Source organism: Vombatus ursinus, unplaced genomic scaffold, assembly GCF_900497805.2.
Source record: "Vombatus ursinus unplaced genomic scaffold, bare-nosed wombat genome assembly UNPS02000577.1, whole genome shotgun sequence".
NCBI lineage: Eukaryota > Metazoa > Chordata > Mammalia > Diprotodontia > Vombatidae > Vombatus > Vombatus ursinus.
The window spans coordinates 13,732,071-13,739,534 of NW_020940355.1; the positions used below are offsets into that span (position 1 = coordinate 13,732,071).

The window sequence follows — 7,464 nt, forward strand, 5'->3', positions numbered from 1 at the left end:
TCAAAAGAAATAAGCTCAATGACTTCAAACTTAAATTCAAGGAGAACCTTACTTATTGTGTCCTTTCCCTTCTCACTTCCTTTTGGAAGATGGGAGTTCTTGGCTATGTTTTAAAATGCAAAAGCCTTTTCTCAATATATGCTTCTGGGACCCTTATTCCTTTCTTCTTTTTTAAAACAAAAATTTCAAAGTGATAGGAAAAATAATTAGAGTGAAATAAAGAAACATTTAGAGCAAGAAAAGGTGGCCTGGAAATGTTAGCAGATTATAAACTCTCCCAAAGGATGTCCAAAAGAATCCATTTAACTCTTTTGTCCAAGATCTCGCAGTGTTTATGTAACACGGGGCCAAGGCTCCATAATGGGCAAGGTGATTTATAGTGATGAAAGAGTTTTTCCATGAGAATCATGATGAAGGAAGTCAAGAAGACAATATTAAAGCAATTGAGGTCTTATTTAGTATTCAAAACAGACTGGACAATGTCAAAGCATACAGGCAAAGAGCAGTTCTAGGAAGATTCCTTTTTCAATAACACAGTGCATTAGACCAAAATGGAACCTAGTGCATTCTTAAACCTCTTATAATTTGTGCATAACTCTTCCCAACAATTTTTTTCTTTGTGCCCAAAGAACCTTTTTTCTATATGATTCTTTGCTTTCTGTTGCTACATGGTTTCTTTCATTGGCTCTTCAAGCCTTGATTTATCAGTAAAACTGTAGGCTCTGAAGGTACAATTCAGAAACTCTAGTGCCTTCACTTGTCATTCCAAGAAGGTTTCTGGCTACATCTGAATTCTGGATGTCACTGACTCAATTTCACTCTTCAGTAAAAATAAGCTTTTCAGAAGCTAATATTTATTTTTTTCTCTTCTTGCAAATTTAGGGTCACTTCAATATTGCTGAGTTGAAAAAAAATGAAAAATAAACATGATCAGAATGGTCTGAATCCTTTTCCCTGAAAGCTATAAGTGAGCATTACTCTCAATCTGGTATTCATAGACTCAAAACGGAACCTTAGAGAACAAATTCGATTTGCTCATCTTGCAGATGAAGAAACCAAGCCTTAAAAAGGGTCTGCTTAAGTTTGCCTAGCATCAGAATTCTTGATTTCAAACCCAGTGCACTTACCATTCCAGTAAACCACTTTCCTTCATTCTCTCTGTCTGTCTCTGCTTTGTGTGTGTCTCTCCCTGTCTCTGTCCATCTTTCTGTTTCTGTCTCTCTGTCTCTATCTCTATCTCTTTCTTTCTTTCTTACTCTGTCTCTGTCTCTGTCTGTCTGTCTCTCTCATATCCATAAGAACACACAGTTATACCCATAAATATTCAGCAAGCAGGCTAAAAGTTAAAACAGTTTCACCTAGAGTAGGAAAAAAAACTGTTATTTTCATTATCACATTAAACTAAGGTTATTTTAACTTTTTTCATTTCTATTTCTGGAACTCTCATATACGCATGATCCAGTATTTCCTTGTTCACTCTTATTTCTCTCAACCTTGTACTTTTCTTTTTTGTCACTTAGGACACAAAATCCATTCCCTCAGCTTTTTCCTTCTTATCACAAAGGAAGCATTACTAGGTGGGTGCCCTAAAATTCCATGGAAGCAGAAAACTCTCTCTGAAGTGGCCTCTCTCTGGAACATAATGCCTGTCTTAATTTCCCTGAGCCCTTCTAAAGGGAGAGGAAGATTAGGTGGACTCCCTGTGATAGAAGTACAGGAATATCCAATACAGGCATAGATAGACTTTAGTCTGTAACAGAGGGAGGACCTACCGCAGTGAGATCACATATCCACTGAACTGGCAGCGTATTCAAGCTTACCTCATCTCATGGATTTTTAAAATGTTTTTGGTTCTTATTTTTGGCTGAGACTCAAAGGAAAAAAAAAGCTATGACCACACTACCTAAAACTCAATTGTTATACAATTCCAAACACTACTTTTTGAACTTTTTTTTATTCACCAGTTGGTAGTGCCCAGAGATAATATTTGATATAGTAAATTAGTCAATAGTCAGTTATTTATTAAATGCATATTATGTGCCAGGCACTGTGGTAAGCACTGGGGCCACAAGGAAAAGATAAAAAAAAAAGTCATTGTGTTTGAGGAGTTTACCATCTAATAACATGCAAACAACTAAATGCAAATGAACTTTGTAAAGAATAAATTGGAAATAAGAGAAGAAGTGCACTAACATTAAGTGGGATTTGGAAAGGATGCCTATAGAAGGTGGCATAGTGAGATAATCAGTCAGTCAATAAACATTAAGTGCTTACCATGTGCCAGACACTGTGTGAAACTTGGGGATACAAACACAAAAATAAATAAATAAAAAGTACGGTCCCTGACCTCAAGGAACTTTCTTTTTTTTCCCAATAATTTATTTATTTTTAGTTTTCAACATTCACTTCCATAAGATTTGAGTTTTAAATTTTCTCACTCTCCCTCCACTTTTCCCTCCTCAAGACGGTGTGCAATCTGATATAGGCTCTACTTATACATTCATCTTACACATATTTTCATTTTAGTCATGATATATAGAAGAATTAGAACTAACGGGAGGAACCACGAGAAAGAAGAAATAAAACAAAACAACAAAAGAAAAGGAGAGCAAATAGTATACTTCCTTCTGCATTCAGACTCTATGGTTCTTTTCTGGATATGGATAGCATTTTCTTTTTTTTTTCCATTTAATAGATTTATTTACAAAGACATATACTATGGTAAACAGTTTGCTTACTCCATTCTTCAAAACTGCTTTTATAAGTGGTTGTTGTTCTTCAAGTCTGATTTCTGTATAGGAGAATCTTATTTCTTAAGCAGCTGATGTCTTACTATAAGGAAAGGTGCGGCAAATCCAGATCCAAAGAATACAGTCATCATTGCCAGAAGCCGCCATTTGTCTTCCACTGAAAACGGCAGGTTCTTCCCCGGACCCTCCTCATAGTGGCTCCTGCGAATCAAGGAGGTGGAGAACCTGCGCAAGCGCTGCCCCAACATGGTACTGCCGAGGCTCCGCGACGACCACTGGGGAGGCCGCAATGGAGGAAGAAGATATGGCTGCCGAGTCGCCTTCTCCCCTGGATAGCATTTTCCATCATGAGTCTTTTGGAGTTGTCTTAGGTCCTTGCATTGCTGAAAAGAGCTCAGTCCATCAAAGTCAGTCATCTCACAATGTGGCTGTTACTGCAGACAACGTTCTCTTGGTTCTGCTCACTTCACTCAGCATCAGTTCATACAAGTCTTTCCAGGTTTTTCTAAAGTCCACCTACTCATCCTTTCTTATAGCACAATAGTATTCCATTACATTCACATACCACAACTTGTTCAGCCATTCCCCAACTGATGGGCATCTGCTCAATTTTCAATTCTTCCCCACCACAAAAAGAGCTGCTTTGTACACGTGGGTTCTTTTCCTGTTTTTATGATCTCTTTGGGATACTGACCTAGAAGTGCTATTGCTGGGTCAAAGGGTATGCACAGTTTTATAGACCTTTGGCCATAGTTCCAAATTGCTCTCCAGAATGATTGGATCAGTTCACAACTCCTGGAGCTTTCAATATAATAGGGGAAGATAGCACACAAAAAGAAACTGAAAAGTGGAGGGGAGAATATAGGGAAGAGGGGGACCTGGGGGATGTGATAAAGAAAGTCCAAAAGGAGTGCTGCTGGGTAGAAAATGAAGAGATGGCTAGCCTGGAATAGAAGTTTTGGGAGGAACTTATGCTCCAACATCCAATTAGAGGGGCAAAGGGTACTGGTAAGGTGTCAGTACCAAGGGTGATAAAATCTTGCAGGATGACAAGGTTCCTGATGATGAGGTTCCTCAGGGCTGGATAAATCTATAGGAGGATGGTGGTATAGTGGAAAGAACACTGAAATGGAATTCAAGATTTGGGGTTTAAATTTTACCTTTGCCATTTTATAATCTATATGAATTTGGGAAATTCATTTAAACTTTCTAGACTCCAGTTTCTTCATCTACAAAATAAGGGACCTGGTCAAAATAATTTCTAGAGTCCTTTCCTGTTGCCTAATCTATGACCCTGTGATAAATGTAAATACCTGTGACTGTCATTCTGATCTTTAATGTCCATTGCATCCATGGAGGACTATCATACAAAGACAACTGGGCAAATTTCTGTGAGTCAGAGGCCATTAATCTAAGGGTCCAGGGACAGCAGAACACAACTGGCTAACTAGGAGGCAATATGGAATAGTGGGTAGGGTGCTGGGCCTGGACAATAGACCATAGACAAAATGGTTTTAGAGAAATAGGAAATAGGACATCAAGGAGACCTGGATCCAAATCCTACATCTGATTTAGTAGTTGTGTGGCCATGTCACTTAACCATTTTGAAGCTCAGTTTTCTTAACTTTAAAGCAGTGACCCATGTCTCTGAGGTAAGGTATGTAAAGCAAACATTTGTAAACCTTTAAGTGCTATATTAAGGTCCAGGTTTTTTGTAGTTTGGTTCAATATAAAATCATATGAGGAGTGCAAAATTGTCCCTGTTTTATCAAAAGCGTATTCTTTTCAATGTCAGCCCCCACCTTCAAGCCCTATCTTTGAATGGAAGATATCCACTCAAATTAACTTACTCAAAATGTGTTTCCTCTAAAGACTTATGCAGAAGAAATTAATTATTACATATTAACTTACTTTCTGTCCCATGTACTCTAAGTCCTAGCCAAACCGGCCCACTCACTGTTCCTACTCACCATATCCTACACCTCTTGTTTCTAGGCTTTATTCTATTCTTCCTCATTGTTGAATCCTTTGATCCATTTAAGGCTCAGACAAAATGCCACCTCTTAAAATAACCCTTTCCTGATCCTCCTAAATGTTAGTGTTTCCTGCTCTATCATGTTGTATTTGTACATATCTTGTACTGATTTATCCGTGCTCATGTTATGTACCATGAATACCTCCCCTGTTCCCCTCTGGATATACGCTCCTTGAGGATAGGGATTTTTTTTTTTCATTTTTGTCTCTGTACTCCAATGCCTAGCACAATAGCTGACACATAGCAAGCTTTTAATAGATTCTTATCAAATTAAATTTAGTTGAAATATTCCAACAGATGAAAGGATTCACTTCTTTGGAACAGGGCATTGTCCTGTTTGGCCCCTTTCCTTATCATGGCGTTAGGTTTAACAAAGCTATGACCTGATAAAAGAAGAGAGCAGACAGCAGTTGGCATAGAAGGAGTTTGGACTAGGAGTCAGCAGATGGGGATTCTCAACTCAGCAGTAGCACCAACAAGTTGGTTGACTACGCAACTGTTTGACCTCTCTGGGTCTCAGTTTCCTCATCTATAAAAGGAAGAAAAGAAAGGGGTTAGACTAAAGCATTTCTAGGTCTAGAATACTATTGCCAATTATATAACATTATCACAACTCAGACCAGCACCATTCCCCAGTGATAATTCAGACTGTAGTGTTTTAAGATTCACCAAGTCCTTTCCTCATAAGAACCCTGGGTACCCCAGGTATTATTATCCCCATTTTGCAAATGAGAGGTAAAGCCCAGAGTCAATCACATGACTAAACAAGTGTCTGAGGCAGTAATTGACTCCAAATCCAACATTCTTTCTACCATGTTGGAAAGTTTCAAGAAAAAATATCAAAGTCCATTTCAGGGAGGGGAAGAGCTAAGTGAAAGAGAAAGAAAATCTGGAACTCAAAATTTTTTTAAATGAATGTTAAAAATTATCTTTATATGTAACTTGGGGAAAATAAAATATTATTTAAAAAAACTACTAAAGTCCTTTAAGAGTTATCACAAATCTAAGAAGTAAGTCCAAATCATGATGTCTGTGAATAATTTTATCATTGCTATAAACTTCAAAATAAAACTTCTTCAAAATACTAGCTTTTTTTTTTTAACAAAAAATTAACAAAGATACAGAAGTCACTCATTACAGATCAGGTCCTAGGATCAGAAGACCCTGATTCAGTTTATGATCTGCTGCTTACTGGTTCTAGGATCTTGAACACATTATTTAACCTCTTTGAGTCTCAGGTTCCATATCTGTAAAATGAGCATAATAATAATAATAATAGAGTGTACCTCATGGGATTGTTGTGAATAAAGCTCTTTTTTTTTTTTATAGATAGAGCATAGAACTTGAAGCCACAGATGATGTTGTTGTTATTGTTGTTGATCTATATATGACTCTGTGACCCCATTTGGGGTTTTCTTGTCAAAGATATTGGAGTGGTTTGCCATTTAATTCTCCATCTTGTTCTATAGATGAGGAAATCAAGGCAAACAAGTTAAGTGACTTGCCCACGGTCACACACCTAGTAAGTGTCTGAGGCCTGATTTGAACTCAGGTCTTCCTGACTCCAGGCCTGGCCCTCTGTCTCCTATGCTACCTACCTGCCTTGGTACCTGAGCTCAAATCTCAATTTGGATACTTTCTATCTTTGTCAACTTGGGCAAGTACTTTAACTTCTCTAGGCCTCTGTTTCCTCATTTGTAAATGAGGAGATTGGACTAGATGACCTTCCAGCTTTAGACCTATGATCCAATATCACATAATCAAATAAATATGATACAGAGTGTAATTAGGACAAATAAGTGAGATAAATTGTTATATTGAAGAAATCTTTCTCCTTTTCTTTTTTTCTTTTCTCTTTTTTTTTAATTCCTTGTTACAAGACTTTGTAGGAAGACTGTAGGAATAAAATTTAGGTGATGTAAAACCTAGAGATATCACTGGTGGAGTCTGAATGCAGGTTGAAATGTACTATTTTCACTTCTTTTTTTCATTTTTTTTTCTTTTGGTTTGTTTCTTCTTTTACAACATGACTGTTATGGAAATATGTTTTACATGATCATATATATAATATGCATATGTGTGAGTGTGTATATATATATATATATATCAAATTGTTCACCTTCAAAATTTTCAGATGAATGTTAAATTTTGTCTTTACATATAATTAGAAAAAATAAAAGACTAAAAAAATAAAGATATCAATAAAATTCTAAAAGATAGAAAAATAAAAGGCAAAAAGGAATTTTAAAACAAAGTATGATAATTTTCACCCAAGAAAATCAGGACCGCTTCATGGAAGAGGTGACTCTAGAACTGAGTCTTTTTAAAAAAAAGATTTTAACAGATAGAGGTACAGATGAAGACATGACAGGTACAGGAATGGGAAAAGACATGCAAAATGGGTACATGGAATGTAAACTTACTGTGTTCTGTTCTCTCTGAAGGACCTTCCTTAGTCATCTCAAGGGTAACTTCAATAAGAAAAAAAAAAAAACAGAGGCTATGAGAATCTCAAACATCAAGGGCTTAGCTAATACAATAGACAAGGAGACAGGTTTTAGGATAGTGAGATTGAAGAGTCAGCTCAAACAGAATTCCATTCTAGGTCCAAGGTCCCTTTCAGCTCTACCTTTAAATGGCTATTATTCCAAAGCAGCTCTGAAGTGAAGTGGAATCTAA

General features: G+C 36.8%; 1 pseudogene; it reads right to left on the reverse strand.

The window, feature by feature from the left end:
- Positions 1–2,773: 2,773 nt before the first annotated feature.
- Positions 2,774–2,998, reverse strand: LOC114045389 (annotated as a pseudogene).
- Between the last annotated feature and the right edge of the window lie 4,466 nt (positions 2,999–7,464).